Raw genomic sequence first — 15,763 nt, 5'->3', positions numbered from 1 at the left:
ATTAGAGTGAAACTGGGATGGTGGAGAGGAGGTCACTCTTGAGTTGGCATAACTCCGTACAGATATCTGTGCCCCAACAAGTGACCTGTGAAATGCCGCCAGGCGGGGTTTGATTCTGAAGAGAGAAGTCGGTGGTTTGTAAAGGGAACATGGACTTGCTCTACAAGGAGAACAACTGATGTGAAGGTAACTAGAGTTTATCCCTTCCTCACCTTTCTTCAAAGAAACATCAGTGATATTTGTTGAGCCAGGCCTGGGGCAAAGCACTTTACATAAGTCATTTCATTCGAGACAAAAGAATAAGCTCACGCAGGTGAATGGAAAGGTTTTGAAGGAGGCAAAGAAAACTGCGGATCAAAACTATATTAGGCCAGAAGTCTCCTATAAATTCCACTAGCATTCTTAGGTCTCTTGCAAAACCTCAGAACTGCTCTTAGAATTATAACAACAAAAACAATTAGGCCCCTTAAACAATGCAGATGGAAACACCAGGGGAAGAAAATAATTGAGGTTCAAAATAAGAGAGAAAAGAATGAACATATTAGGAGAAAGAAAATAGTTTTAAATAAAGCATAATATAAACCAGATGAGAAACCTAAATAGAAAAGAAAAGATTCAAAGAAAACAAATCAGAGAGGAGAGGGAGTGGGTGGGGGAGGAAGGGGCTAGAAGTTATTTTGACTTTCTACAGATCACTAGATGATCCAATGCTTCTCATTTCTGATGGCAAGTGCCCTGTGTGGTCTTAGGCAAGTTACGGAGCCACCCTGATTAAGTAATGAGACTGTGTCAGCACCCACACCTCACGGGTTGCTCACAGGAGTATCTGAGGACAGCACTAAGTTCTGTACCTACACCAGAGCCTTCCATTTTAACAGCAGTGGTGAGGACGATGGTGATTTATGCTAAAGACAGTTCCCTGCCAGGACCTCCCAAGACGAGAATCCATGAACCTTCCTCTATTCCTGCGATAACCCTCAGACAATCCTTGCCACACAGATTGCTTGGGAGGCTGCTGTGATTCTGGGAAATGTGGTCATTTTGGACCGTTCTCCTATGCAAGTAGCACATTTGTGTCTGGAAAGCAACAGAGCAAAGCATGCAAAGATAAAATCAGCCCAGATAAGTGGGGGAAGATAATGAGTTCTTCCAAAAGATTGCATGTTCCCCGGAGAATCCTTGTCATCGTGTGTCAGAAGTCTCCATGTGGCATAAGCTTCCTCATGTCCCCACTAAACTCCCATAATGCCTCTACCTGTAACAGTTGCTCAAGAGGCAACCTAAGGATGCCCGCTGAGGTTAGTGCCTGGCAGGTTTGTAAGCTGTATCAAGTTTCCAGTGTGGAGCAAGGATCCAGTCATCACACAGCATGTTAGTCTGTCTTTTAAAGCAACTAAAGCCTGAGCCCTTAAAATTACAGTCTGATATCTGACATGCATCCTAAAGGCAGTACAACAGAGACCTTTGGCAGGAACTCCATGGCTATCATGAAGGTCCAGTGGCATACCTACATGAAGTGCTATTTCTACTGGCTAAGGTGCAATCAGCCTCTGCCTCTTCCTTCTTATACGAACTCTGCCAGGATGACAAAGACCTCCCCTGCCTTTTAAAAGAAAACCACCTTGCAGTGCATTCCTTTTTGGATGTGGATAGAAAAAGCAACGCTTTAAAGAATATTGTCGATCTGAGCCAGGATTGTTTCCAGCACACGGAAACATACACATTGGTGGCTAGGGAGCTCTTAATTCCAGGATCAAGTGATTAAGTTGAAAGAGGTTTGGGAGGGCGGGTTAGCAACTATTCAGAAACATATGTTTAAGTCTGGTCAAGAAATATAAGAAGAGAGCACTAATAAACCCACAGAAATGAAGGTTATAGTGATAGCTAGTCTCCATCAATAGGGTTCTGGGGGGGAGGGGGTTTGCTGAGTGTTGATAAGACATTTCCTGGATATAGGGCCATGGGCCCCAGTGTGTGGCACTAGAAGAATGCAAAGTCGGCCACGCATCTGTGGACTCTCTAAGAGAAGAGCACTTTCCTCTATTAATACCTTTTAAAAACACGCACCAATTCATGCTGGCAGTTCAAATCCTGCCATCCAATTTCAGTAGGTGATCAGACAGAGTTGGAAAATGTATGCAGGATAAAAAGAAAAACTCGAGTCTAGAGACTATTTGGGGTAAGGGAAAGAATAGTGAACAGAATCCCATAGCCTACACTTAAAGTTTAAGAGTCAGGAAAAGAGGTTAAAACTAGAGGACTTGGTTAAGTGGGTCGAAAAACAAAGGTTTCAGTTGCATAAAAAGCCAAATGTGAGTTCAGATTTTTCAGTGTGATATGCATAAATACTTGCTTCTATTTATACACACAAATATTTGCCTTTACTTGAGATTTAGTGGGACGCTGCTTGAGGCAAGATTTTTTAATAGTAATAATAAAAATAGTTAATAGTACTTAGAGCAAAGCATGTGTGGTCATGATGTTTTAAAGGGGAGAAAGAAAAGGTAATTCTGAACATCTGTACTACATTTCCACATGATAAACCCACCACATTCCCAAATTATTCTGAAGTTTGGGGGTAGTGCACAGTGTAGCAGTCCACGTAGAAAAATGTTTATTTAAAAAACAGAAAGGGAGACTCAAAGGCCATTTTAGAAAAACGGGGACAATATTTATTGTAAAATAAAACTGCCGATTAATAGCGAGAGTCCAGTAGTCAAAAAGTGAACTTTATGTGTCTGCTCGGATCTATAATTATTACTTCTATAAATACTCCTGAGAATTTTCACAAAATCTCAACCTTCCCAAGTGGTATCTCAGATCAAAATAATACCCCCTAACCTCTCCCTTAGATTTCTTTTCCAGGGCTTTCCTCATTCCTCGCCTTAAATGTTCTAAGACGGAAGGAGTAAGGGAGGGGTTGTCAAAGGCAGCTTCTCTCTCAATCTCATCCCATCTCTCTGTCTCTCCCTCACTTCCACCTGTACACACACACACACACACACACACACACACACACACACATTATTGATTTCAGAGAATAAGGGAGAGGGAGAGGGAGAGAGAAACATCAATGATGAGAGTGAATCATTGATCAGCTGCCTCCTGCACGCCCCCTATTGGGGATCAAGCCTGCAACCAGACATGTGCCTTCACCCAATAGAGAACCCTGACCTCCTGGGCCAAAGGTCTACCCTCAAGCACTGAGCCACATCAGCCAGCTCTTCTGTCTTCTTTTTAGGATCAAATCCCCACCTCTCCTCAGCGCATCTGTCTCCTAGTTCAATCCCCTGTAATCAGTTTTTGGGTCAAGGAGTATAGGCTCCAGGCTGCCCTTCCTCAGTAAAACAGAGCTTCCAGCAAGTAGGGCTGGGAATCATTGCCTTTGCCACAGTCACAAGAAAGATGTGTCAATCACTCTAAGCCAGCAGCTCACAGCCTGGCGATTCTGTCCCCCAGGGAGTATTATGCAATGTCTAGAGACATTTTTGGTTGTCACAAGCGGGAGAAGGAAAAAGGTGTGACTTGCTTCTAGTGAGTGGAGGCCCCGAATGCTGCTAACCATCCTACAAGGCACAGAACAGCACCCATAACAGAAGTATCCTGACCCAGTGTCAGATGGAGAAACTCTGGGGTACAACCAAGGAAGCAAAATCCCAATGATATGCTGGGTCTTCCCCTAATACTAAAAATGCTATTGTTTAAAAAAAAAAAAAAATGCTCACACAGCTGGCAACCCAGGATGCATGGTACCAGCAAAGAGCTGGCCACTCTGGGGCTGAAACAGGGGTGGTGGGTGGTGAGAGGACTTTCTCAGTTGTCAGGCCCTGGCTTTGCTTAATTAGAACACTTTCCATAAGGAAGCCTCGTGATTCTTGGTGACACTCACAATTACTCTGTAAAGACTTCTTCACAGGACCTGTATATATAGGACACAAGTTCCTTTTTCTTTTTTCTTTTTTTTTTTTAATATATTTTATTGATTTTTTTTTACAGAGAGGAAGGAAGAGGGATAGAGAGCTAGAAACATCAATGAGAGAGAAACATCGAACAGCTGCCTCCTACTGGGGATGTGCCCGCAACCAAGGTACATGCCCTTAACCTGAATCGAACCTGGGACCTTTCAGTCCGCAGACCGACACTCTATTCACTGAGCCAAACCGGTTTCGGCACAAGTTCCTTTTTCTGATATGGTCGAAGGCCATTTCTTTCAAAGCAGCCACAAATTTTTAAAACACTAATTGTGCAGGCCTGAAAAGTTCCGACAAACACTGGCATTAAAAATAAAATAAAAAGGATTTGGAGGAGTTGGAAGTCTGTTTTAATTGCCAGGATTCCTAAATTTTAGGAGTGTTAATGCAATCTCTGTTCCTCTGCTACATTACAGGTCAGTGAAGGCTTCACACACACAGTCCCTTTTTAATCCACGTGGGTTTTTCCCCAATAAGCTGCCACTCCTGAAAGTGCTGCAGACTTCTGTGATAGGGGCACTACTCATGTGCTGTGGCTCTGGAGAGGAAATCATGGGTCCAATGGTATTAAGAAAAATGGGTTGAAATGACAGAAAAAGTATTGTCTGTTCATTAAAAAAAAAAAAAAAAAAAAAAAAAAAAAATCCTTAAAAGCTATACACAGAAGTAGCAAGACTTGATGCGCATAAATATAATTGCACACAGGCTTCTAACCAACATCTTGATTCAAAAAAACCACTTACTTGCCCTGCAAGTGGTTGAGCATTGACCCATAGACTAAGAGGTCACTGGTTCGGTTTTCGTTTGGGACACTGAGTTGTGGGCTCAATCCCCACTGAGGGGCATACAGGAAGCAGCCGATCGCTATTTCTCTCTCATTGATGTTTCTATCTCTCTTTCCCTTTCCCTCTCTCTAAAATTAATAAAAAAAACATATTTGTTTTAAAAAGACACTTATCATCTAACTCAGGAGTCACTACTCGATCTTAAAAGGCCAAGGAAGTAAATACTTTAAGTCTTTGAGGCACACGAGGCAAAATAGAAGACATTATATGGGTTCTTACAAAATCATTTCAAATGTAACCATTAAGAACCCAGGCCATGCCAAAACTGGTTTGGCTCAGTGGATAGAGCTTCGACCTGCAGACTGAGGGGTCCCAGGTTCGATTCCGGTCAAGGGCATGTACCTTGGTTGCGGGCACATCCCCAGTGGAGGGTGTGCAGGAGGTAACTGATCAATGATTCTCTCTATCAATGTTTCTAACTCTCTATTCCTCTCTTTTCCTCTCTGTTATATATAAAAATAAAAAAATTAAAAAAGGTCATAAAAAATATATAAATACATAAATAAAAATGTAAAAACCATGGCGGGGCACATTTGACCCAGAGGGTCTCATTTTGCCAACCTCGATCTAAAGCAGTGTTTTCAGCCGGTATGCCACAGAATTTTTAAAACATGCAATCCCTGACTATTTAGTCAGGGGCAGGGGCACTGACTTCTTTTCCCTTAGATTACCAAATGAAAAATGACAACAGTGAACACAACAATAGCCACCTGGTGTGAATGAATCAAAATTATACTTTTATTGTGAGATCGGCAAAAAATGTATTTTTTGGTGTGCTGCAAAATTTTAGCAATTAGTTTATGTGTGCCATGAGAAGGAAAAAGTTGAAAATCACTGATCTAAGTGAATAGTAAGTCTATAATTTTCACTCTAAAGTCTCAAGAATTTTTCTTTTTCCACAAACTATACATATAGTATAATTATTTTTTCCTTCAATGAGAAGGGTTCATATATCCAACAACATAAGCCACACCAAGGAATCACCCAGCAACCATTCACCTACTGAATACTACTTAATACCACCAGTAACAATGAAGATGTCCTTTAACCTTTATCCCAAATTGAAAACACAAATAAAAGTCTCCTTTCACATCCAAGCCATGGTGGATAGAAAAGTAGAGTTTGATTTACCAAATTTTAGCCAATTGGAAGAGGAGTGAAATGAGGCACCTGTCAGTAGGTTTTAAATACAATTTTAATGTCTCACAACACAGAAACTGAAAATACACATCAAAAACAATCTAGTTTAATCTAAAAAGGCCCAACTGGCATTGCTCAGTGGTTGAGCATTGACCTATGAACCAAGAAGTCATGATTCAGCTCCTGGTCAAGGCACATGCCTGGATTGCAGGCTCAATCCCTAATGGGGGGGCATTCAGGCGTCAGTTGATCAGTGAGTCTCTCTCATCATTGATGTTTCTATCTCTCCCTCTCCCTTCTTCTCACAAATCAATAAAAGCATATTTAAAATAAATAAAAAAACTAGATAAAAAGGAAACTCAGTTTGGGAAGGCAAAGTATTTCTTTTAGGCAATGAGGTAAAGATGAAGGGAAAATGGAAAAGGCTGGCTTTGAACAGATGAAATGCAGAAGGTACAACTCTAAGCACCACTCACTTTTCCTTGTACTCTGCTCACAAAGATTCATTCACTCCCTGGGAATTCATGGAGAGCCAAACATGCAATACTACTACTTGCATGTCCACCAGCCACAGATGGGCTGAGAAGACTTAGCCCCAGTGCTGCCTTCGACATGGCACTGTCTGACTTTTTCACTGCCCGTTACATCTCCCTGAGGAGATGTGGCAAGAAAAAAAGAAAAGGGAAAAAATGGAACCTTTTGGCACTTACAGAGAAAATATCCCTGAACAAGAAGTCAGAAGACCATAATTCTGGTCTCTGGTCTACTCCGTATCAAATATCTGCAGATTATCTTGAGCTAAAGGCAATTTCAGGTTTGCTCATTCCTTGACTACCTAGAAGAACTTGAGTTAGAGGCCTTGCCTGTAACAGGAGATTATCAGGTATCTCTTTTTACTCATCAAATTTCCCATACATATGTATCTATTAAATGTGTTTATTTTCTCCGGCTAAAAATAAAAAATAGAGCCCTAACTGGTTTGGCTCAGTGGATAGAGCCTCAGCATGTGGAAAGAAAGGTCCCAGGTTCGATTCCAGTCAAGGGCATGTACCTTGGTTACGGGCACATCCCCAATAGGAGGTATGCAGGAGGCAGCTGAACGATGTTTCTCTCTCATAGATGTTTCTAACTCTCTATCCCTCTCCCTTCCTCTCTGTTAAAAATCAAAAAATATATATATTTTAAAAATAATAATAAAAATAAAAATAGAAACCCCTGGCAGTATCAAGGAGCAGCTAGGAACAGGTGCTTGGAACAAGCAGACCCAAAACTGAACTTAGACTACCTACTCTGAGAACGGGGATCGGACACATCACCCCCCTGGGCCTCAGCCTCCTCATCTGAAAGGCAGGGGAAAGCACTCCCACCACTCCCATTGGAAGGTTTAATGGCATTCCCAGGAAACTGATCATCAGAGATGTTCCTGAGTGCCAATCCGTGTTACATGTCATCACTGCTTACTTCCCCTCACAAGTTAGAGGCAGCATCGGAGGAAATCATGAAAGTGGAATGAGTCCTGTAACACATAAAGCCCCCTTCGTACATTAAAGTATTAATTAATGTTCGCACCCAAGACACCAGGTCCTGGCATCACTGACCCATCTCAGTGGCATGGCTGCAGCGTGTGAAACACTGAGGAATCGCGGTACTGCTGCCACAGGACTTTTCTCCGCTGAGGTTTCATTTGTGGTGCACTTTTTACCAAAGATGATGGTAATAAATTAGGTCAGGTTAACAAAGGAATATTTTTCAAAGAGAAGCCGCACCCTCCAGGCAGAGCAGCAGGACAGAGCGAGGAGGACAGTAATCAGTCTCTCCCAGCATAACCCCCGCCAGTGCCCCCACCTGCCCCTGCCCTCTGCTTTCTCCTTCTCAGCAGGTTCCCAAAGGCTTTGTGCCTAATGGCTCCCTGGGACTCCACCAGCCTCCGTGAGCTGTGAAAAGCAACCAAGAGCACTCGTTAAAGTCAATAAAGGGTAAAACCTGGACCACTTCAAATTAGCATAGTGTTCACACTTTAAAGAACGTATCAAAATTTAAAGATAAGGCAGATGATGCTAAACAAAAACAAGAGCATTCCTTATATGTCTTCAGGAATGAGAGAGGAAAGGCTGTGAAATCCTGCTTTGGGACCTGTGGTTAATCAGGGTCCAGAGAGCACTTTTCTGTTGAGATGCCTCATTGGCATCCACCCTCACAGAGACTGGGAGAAAGGGAAACTCGGGGAGAACAAAGGGAATCTATACCAGGCTGGCATCAGTCAATGAAAATTCCGTGTAATCTCAAAAGACATATCGTCTTCAAAATTAAATTTCTCATATGCCATTCCTTGGTCTCCTCCTAAATAATAAAAGGAATAAGTGACAAGGCAGCCTTCAGAAGAGTCACACAAGCTGGGGGCTAGGTGGTCACAAATTGGTGATGTGTATGTGTAAACAACAAACAAGTGGCCTATCGTCAGAAACACCAGAAACACCGTATGCACTTGTGCCGAACTTGGTAATCACTTCCTCAGCCATACTCTCCGCCTGACTGCACAGCTCCACCAGTATCTCATCCAGCTCAGCACATCCAAAGACGTTCCTCAATCCCAGCGCCGCCTGCTGGTGACTCACCTGCCCACTGCCCTGCCATCGGCCCAGATCTTGGCCCACAACAGCTGCCTGCTCCTTGCAGCTCCCAGCACACAGGTGCTGAGCTGTCAAGGTCCTGCCGCCAGGTGGACATGACCTTTCCCCTCAACTTCTGTGGCCACCACCCAGATTCAGACTCTTGGTCACCTGAACAACCACAGTATCCTTCTAATCCCTCTCCATGCCTTTAGTCCCTTCCTAGCCAATCCACTAGCAATTCGCACTAACAATCTTTTCTGACCATGCCATGGTCCAGGGAAAATTCCTTCACGGGCTGCCCAGAGCCTGCCTAACAAAGGCCTACCCCTGTGCCCCAGGGCCAGAGCCCTCTGTGACCTGACCCCAAACCACTTGCTCACGTGGATCTCCTTTTCCTTCTGACAGGTGGGATTTCAGCTGCTCCAAACTCACTGTGCCCCAAACCCACCACAGCTCCCCTCACCCTCCCACATGCTTGGTTCAGCCATCAGCCATCCCTTTTCCAATCACACTTCCCCACCACCCATGTGCGCTGAAATTCTTCCTACCTTTGAGGTCCAGCTGTCTGTCGTCAGCTCTCCTACCCTAAGATGCAGCACTGAAGTGGCATTCGAGGTCCTCTGGGCACACCACCCTGAGAAGTGTGCAGTATGTAGCGTGCAGTGTGTAGCATGCAGTGTGCCGAATGTATTCTCTGGAGACAGACATCCCAGGTTCTGGTACTGGTTCCAGCTCTTGCTGTGTATACTGGGAATAATTACTTACCTCTTTGTGCCTCAGTTTCCTTATTTGCATGTGAGAATGACAATGGCAATATTTACTTACTACAGTACCCTGGCACAGAATAAGCTGCGCTAAGTGTGAGCTGTTTCTCTATTGCCCACCTGAATCGCCAAACAAGACCATAAACCTGCCCAGGTTCTCCCACAGCATTCTGCACGTGGACATTCAACATGTGCCCAATGCTGTCCAACACACCTTGAAAAAAATGAAAGAAAACTTCCGATTAATGTTACCCGCAAAGATACTGCTCCGCTCCAAACACAGAGCAATGAGAGAAAACATAAAAGAGCATGGCACCTAAATAATCATTATAAACGTTTCCAATGCTGGCAAAATACACCACAGAGCAATTCTCAAGGTATTTTTTAACTATTCTTTCACTTTCACATATTTATTGAGCACCTGTAGGCTCACATTTGAGGTCCAGGAATATTAATGGAACGTACAAATCAGATAAGAAACTTACTTTATTAAAATAGGGAGAATTTTTTAGGTTCTATAATATATTTATAGGAAACAGATCTTGGAAAAAGAAGTATGTAAAATGACATGTTTATGCAGTCACTTGTGTTCAGGGATGGTTTTTCTGATAAGTTTTGTTGGTAGAAATAGAATATATGGAACCTGAACTCAGAATTAGAAATTCCTGGATCAGCAAAATCATGGCTCATCCAGCAAAACTGGAGACAAGCGTGTATTAAAGATAAAGAAGCCATATGGTTTTGAGAGAGGAGAGACTAGGGTGGAGTTTAGAAGTTTCCGAAAAGATTATATGAGGGAGGTTTGAGCTATACGTAAAAGGTTTATGAGCTCATGAACTTCTAGGTCACAAACTTCCCTTGGTGGATCTCTCACTGGCCTGGGGACGATCTGGATAAATAAAGTAGAGAATTCAGCCGTGACTGGTTTGGCTCAGTGGATAGAGCATCAGCCTGTGATCTGAAGGGTCCCCATTTGAGTCCAGTCAAGGGCAAGTACCTTGGTTGCGGGCACATCCCCAGTAGGGGGTATGCAGGAGGCAGCTGATTGATGTTTCTCTCTCATCGATGTTTGTATTCTCTATCCCTCTGTCTTCCTCTCTGTAAAAAAATCAACAAAATATACTTTTTTTAAAAAAAGAACTCATATTCCCTTGACCTCCTCCTCCCTCCTTTCCCTTACCTTCCCTCCCACACAGCATGGGGGGTTTACTTGAGCTGGGTTAATAGCAATTGTGGCCACTGATGACTTGACAGCTCTTCTGCCCTTGCTCAAGGGGATGAACATAGGAGATACACAGCAGAGCATATATCCCTCGCTTTCAAACATCTTACAGGGCAATGTGTCCAAAGACTTCTGACTCTCCTCTGAGGACCAGCCAAGAATACATTAAGGAGAGTGGATATAGGAGGATCCTGGTACAGAAACCCACTTTTTCTTTAATGAGATCAGTAGTATTTTGGGTCCTTGATTACTAAAACCTTTACATGGAACAATATGTTCTTTGCAGAAAAAGCTAGAGAACAAGGTACACTTTTACTACATCAAACAATGTCTGACCAAATCAACCTGGATCCAAAAGCATCAGACAGCACCAGTGAGTAATGCTGCGTTTCAGCCAACACTTCAGCTCACATTAGCACATCCGTTGGAGTTCTTGGGCAATCATCTTGGTCTTCCAAATAAGCTGAGATCATAATCTTTCTGTTTTTGTTTCCTGCCAGGCACAGAAGTGGTTTCACCCTCAGCCTCTTCCAGACCACCGAAACACAAGACACTAAAGCAATCTGACTCTCCTGTATGCAATTCCTGCCAACTCGAAATCTCCTGAAACAATAGGGTGCACAAGGCCAGTACTCCAGGAGATGGGGTTTACACAAGGTCCTACATCTTTGCCTAAAAATGAATCATGCCTGGTAAAACCTCTAGGTATCTATTCCCCAGCAATATGCCATCAACCCCAACAGAGTCGAATCGTGCAAAATGAAAAAGAAAACAGGAACACACTGAACTGAAAACTGCAAGTATATTTTAAATCCTATTTTAGATTCATTTAAATTAACTGAGGTCAGGCAACTTCTTTATTCATGTGGGTTACTCTTGCTGGTTTAATATCAAAAGCAGTCAGCCACATTTTTCCACCAAAAATAAAAAAATAAAATCCCCTAACAGAAGAACACTCTAAAACTGAGTAGAGATGTGGAGACAGCTTATAATAAACTACCGTCTAGAACAACCATTGGAGAAAATTGCTGTTACTTGGCCCTGGGAAACAACTCTTTGTATATTATTACACATTTTGCAGGTCACAGATTAAGAGCATAATTTTTCTTTGCTAGCATAGTATTTTTCCAAGGTGTTTAACAAAGAACACCAGTGCAACAGAGAAAAGCAAGTCAAATAAGGTAAGTGTGAGAAGTTCTGCCTTCCCTAGTCCCCTCCTGGGAAATGACTGATGCATATTTGCAGTATACTCTATCAATCCGGCATTTTCCCATGTTTATTTGGCCCCACAGTCTGTTTTCTCTTAGAGAAAGATTTTTCTAGAAAAGGGATATAATGAAATGGCCCAAAAGCTAAGACTCTGAAGTCAGCCTGATTCGAATACCAGCATAACTACTTGTTAGTTATAGGCAAGCTTCGTAACATCACTTTGTCCCTCAGTTTCCCCAGATAAAAATTGTCAAAACAATAGTAGCTGCCTCGTAGGTGGGTCTTCCAATATGAATGCAACAGTCTGCTGAGAGCCTTACATGACGGGTTCCTTTTTGCCACTCAGATCTCAGTTCACAATGTCACCCCCTCCAAGAGACCTTCCCTGACCACCATTATGAAGTTGGCACCACCCAAATCACTAGTTCTTCATCCTCTTCTTTCCTCCATGATACTTCTCTGTTTAATTGTTAAATAGATGTTTGTATTCTAGTTGACCCCAACAGAATACAAGCATCATGTAGTCAAACGTTGTCATTTATCATTGCTCTATCCCAAAACTCATCTTCAAATAAGTATTCATTCAATGGATGGATGGATGGATGGATGGATGGATGAATGAATGAGGTGGCTGTGAGAATTAGATGTGAATCACATAAATCATTCTTTATAATGCCTGACACATGAGCATCAATCTAGACACTGTTTTTGAAAACTTTTGATGAATGATGTGGTTAATGCATTTGAAATTCTGACACTATTTAACTTGCCTCTTCTTGCTGTATCATGCACAAATATTTAATGGCATTTATTTATTTTTTTTTCTTTCATATTCATTTTTTATTTTGAAGTACATTTTTAGTACCCAGAGATCTATATTTTCTTCTTTAGTTTCAATTTAAAATGCATCAATTATAAAGGTCTGTAGGGCAATACAAAAGTAGTTTAAGCATGAAAAACAGCATTATATATATGAATACATATGTTATTTCTAGCCGATATTAATAATGATAAATTTTACAGCACATTGATTTTTTTTACCTCAATATAGTAAAACAGTGTCATAAATCATGACTATTGTTGCTTCTGGGTGTAAGCTATGCATTGTGGGAAAAACTAGACACACTGCATGTGGGAGATTGTAAGGAAGAAGTTCTATGTATATTAAATGTAACATAGAGCTCTAGAAACTGCTCTGTGATAACTAAAAATGTGACACTCACTTTAAGTATTTATCTTGTGGTGCTGAATAATCTGGTAACATGGTTGAAAGATGAGCATGGTGGTGTGTGTGGGCAGGCTAATAGCCATCTCAAATAGTGAGTAATGAAAAATTGAACTTATCGAATATTTAAGGAAAGGAGATGAGAGGTGGAATATCCAAAGGGTAGGGCTGCACAGCACCAAGCCAAGGGGAGATTGGGTCAATGATGGCAGCACCCAGGCATCCGGGAGCTGGAGTTTCATCCTTATATGAAGTCACTGGTGGGAAACTTTTGTCATCACTGCATTTGGAGAATGAGTCGGTGGGCTTGGAATGCAGGAACTGGTGTCTAGCAAGGTTTTTTGCTGGTCTTTTGTGGCAGGAAACTTGCAAACGGCCATTAAGGATTATATTGCCCTATAGTCCACACAATGATGATTATGATTTTTAAAATTTCCATTCTGTGTGTGTTTTTTAATTGAGCTAACATTTTTGTAACATTATACAAACTTCAGGTGTACAATATTATAATTTTAATGGCATTTATTTAGAGGTGTGTTGGTAAATGGGCTTTCAGGAATGGGGCAGGTGGGGGAGTGCAGGTAGCATTTTACTGATTTCCATGGTGTAAATACTCCCACCCTGACCAATTTGGGTGCTCAATGGTTTAAAAGCAGGCTCACAAAATTCCAGAAAATAATATGGCTCTCATAAGACAGTACAAGTCTTCTCTGGAGAAGGTCTTTTCAGGCCTCCACGTTTTGTTTGTTGAGTTGAAGTTTAAATTTTTTTTTTTATTTAATTTTTTGCCCTGGCTGGTTTGGCTCAGTGAATAGAGAGTCGGTCTGTGGACTGAAGGGTCAAGGGCATGTACATTGGTTGTGGGCACATCCCCAGTAGGGGGTTGTGTAGGAGGCACCTGATCGATGTTTCTCTCTCATCGATGTTTCTAACTCTCTATTTCTTTCCTTTCCTCTCTGTAAAAAAAAAAAATCAATAAAATATATTTTTAAAATAATTTTTTATTGATTTTAGAGACAGGGAGAGAGAAAGAAAGAAACATCAATGATGAGAGAGAATCATTGATTAGCTGCCTCTAAAATAAATTTTTATAGAGATTATTTTTTCCACATTCTCCCTTTTTGATGAGTCAAAATAAGGACTACCCACTGCCTGGTCTGATACTCAAGGAAACTAGTTGGATGTGTTGGACTGCATTTTCTGTGAACTCTCAGACTGGTGTTTAAGGCTCTAAGCTTGATCTATATCCATAGCAGACCATTGTGAGGACCAACTAACCTCACAAAACACAAACACAATTTAGTTTAGATTTATTTAAATGGAGGCATCTACACAAGAGAATTAAGGGACCATCTATTACGTGCCACCAATGAGCAGAATCTGTAACAGAGTAGGAGTGACTCTTACCCCGACCCCAAGATTCCAACAGAGTGAAGGTCAATGCTGCAGATGGAGGTTTCTCTGGCACCACAGGCTTGCTGTACATGCAACATGACCCCTTGGCACCGAAAACAAAGCATCTGTGTTTTTCAAGTACAGCAATCTACCAACCAGAATTTTGAGAGGACACAACCAAAATTCAAAATCCACAGTCACTCAACATGCAAGTGATAACATGCCAATGATTCTTGCTTCTCTTCTGTAAACTATATGGAAAGTCTATAGAGTAAGGCAGGAAGAGACTAGCTTCTAATCCACTCTATCAGCTAGGTATTGCTAGATAACAATTACCTGTAAAATTAAGCAGCTTAAAACAACACACATTTATTACCTCACAGTTTCTGGGTATCAGGAAACCAAGGCACAGCTTAGCTGGGTTCTCTGCTTCACAGTTTCTCACAAAGCTGCAGTCCAGGTGTCAGCCCACAGTCTCCCATCTATCTCATCTAAAGGCTCAACTGGGGAAGGCTCCACTTCCAAGGTCACTAAGTAGTTAGTGGCAGTGTTCCGTTCTTTGTGGCTTTGTAGTGGGAGTCTCAGTTCCTCACTGGGTCCTGGTTGAAGGCTGCACCTAGTTCCTTATCACAAGGGCATCTCCCACATGGTAGCTTGCTTCATAAAAGCAAGCAAGTTGAGAAGGCAATAGAGTCTTTTAACAAGATGGAAGTAACGGTCTTGTGTAACGTAATCATGGGCGTGTCACTGGCATCGCATTCCCGTTGCCATTCTCCACTGTTTAGAATAGGGGTGTCGAACTCAATCAGAGAAGGGGCCAAAATCTAAAATCCAGCCTAAATCGCGGGCCGAATGGTTTACTGAACAGTCATAAACTGTCATTGTGATGGAAACGCAGCGGAGTGCAGTGATGACAGCGCGATGCGGGCCACACTGCAAGGCCTGGCGGGACGGATTTGGCCCGCGGGCCTTGTGTTTGACACATGTGGTTTAGAAGCAAGTCACTAGGTTCAGCTTATACTCAAGGGGAGAGGATTACACAAGGGCATTAGGGATCATTGGGGCCATCTTAGAAGTCTGCTCACCACAACCAACCTTCTTGGAATATGAACAGGAAGACCAGGTCCAACAAAACACCTGTTTAAGCATCTCAATGTGAACCCAAGCCCTGTGGCTTCCTAAGCATATTGCTAAGGTCTCATGAAAACAAGAGGGAATGAACACTGAGAACCTTAAGTCTGAAAACACAAAATTCTGTTCAAGTAGTCTATCTCTAAGCAAATACAATCTACATCAGAGAAAACCCCTAGGAGCTTCTGTATTAATACGTCCCAACGTGAAAGCCATTTTTTCTGAACATTGAAATGAGTGACTCATGGG

General features: G+C 42.1%; 1 protein-coding gene across 6 annotated transcripts in view; it reads right to left on the bottom strand.

The window, feature by feature from the left end:
• The window catches only part of ERC2 (ELKS/RAB6-interacting/CAST family member 2), an 876,217-nt gene that overhangs the window by 711,685 nt on the left and 148,769 nt on the right, over positions 1-15,763 (bottom strand). The gene's annotated exons all lie outside the window — the stretch shown is intronic.

The sequence above is a fragment of the Pipistrellus kuhlii genome, unplaced genomic scaffold, assembly GCF_014108245.1.
Source record: "Pipistrellus kuhlii isolate mPipKuh1 unplaced genomic scaffold, mPipKuh1.p scaffold_m20_p_11, whole genome shotgun sequence".
NCBI lineage: Eukaryota > Metazoa > Chordata > Mammalia > Chiroptera > Vespertilionidae > Pipistrellus > Pipistrellus kuhlii.
Note: the sequence above shows the minus strand (reverse complement) of the source record. Positions and strands in the feature narration are given on the sequence as shown.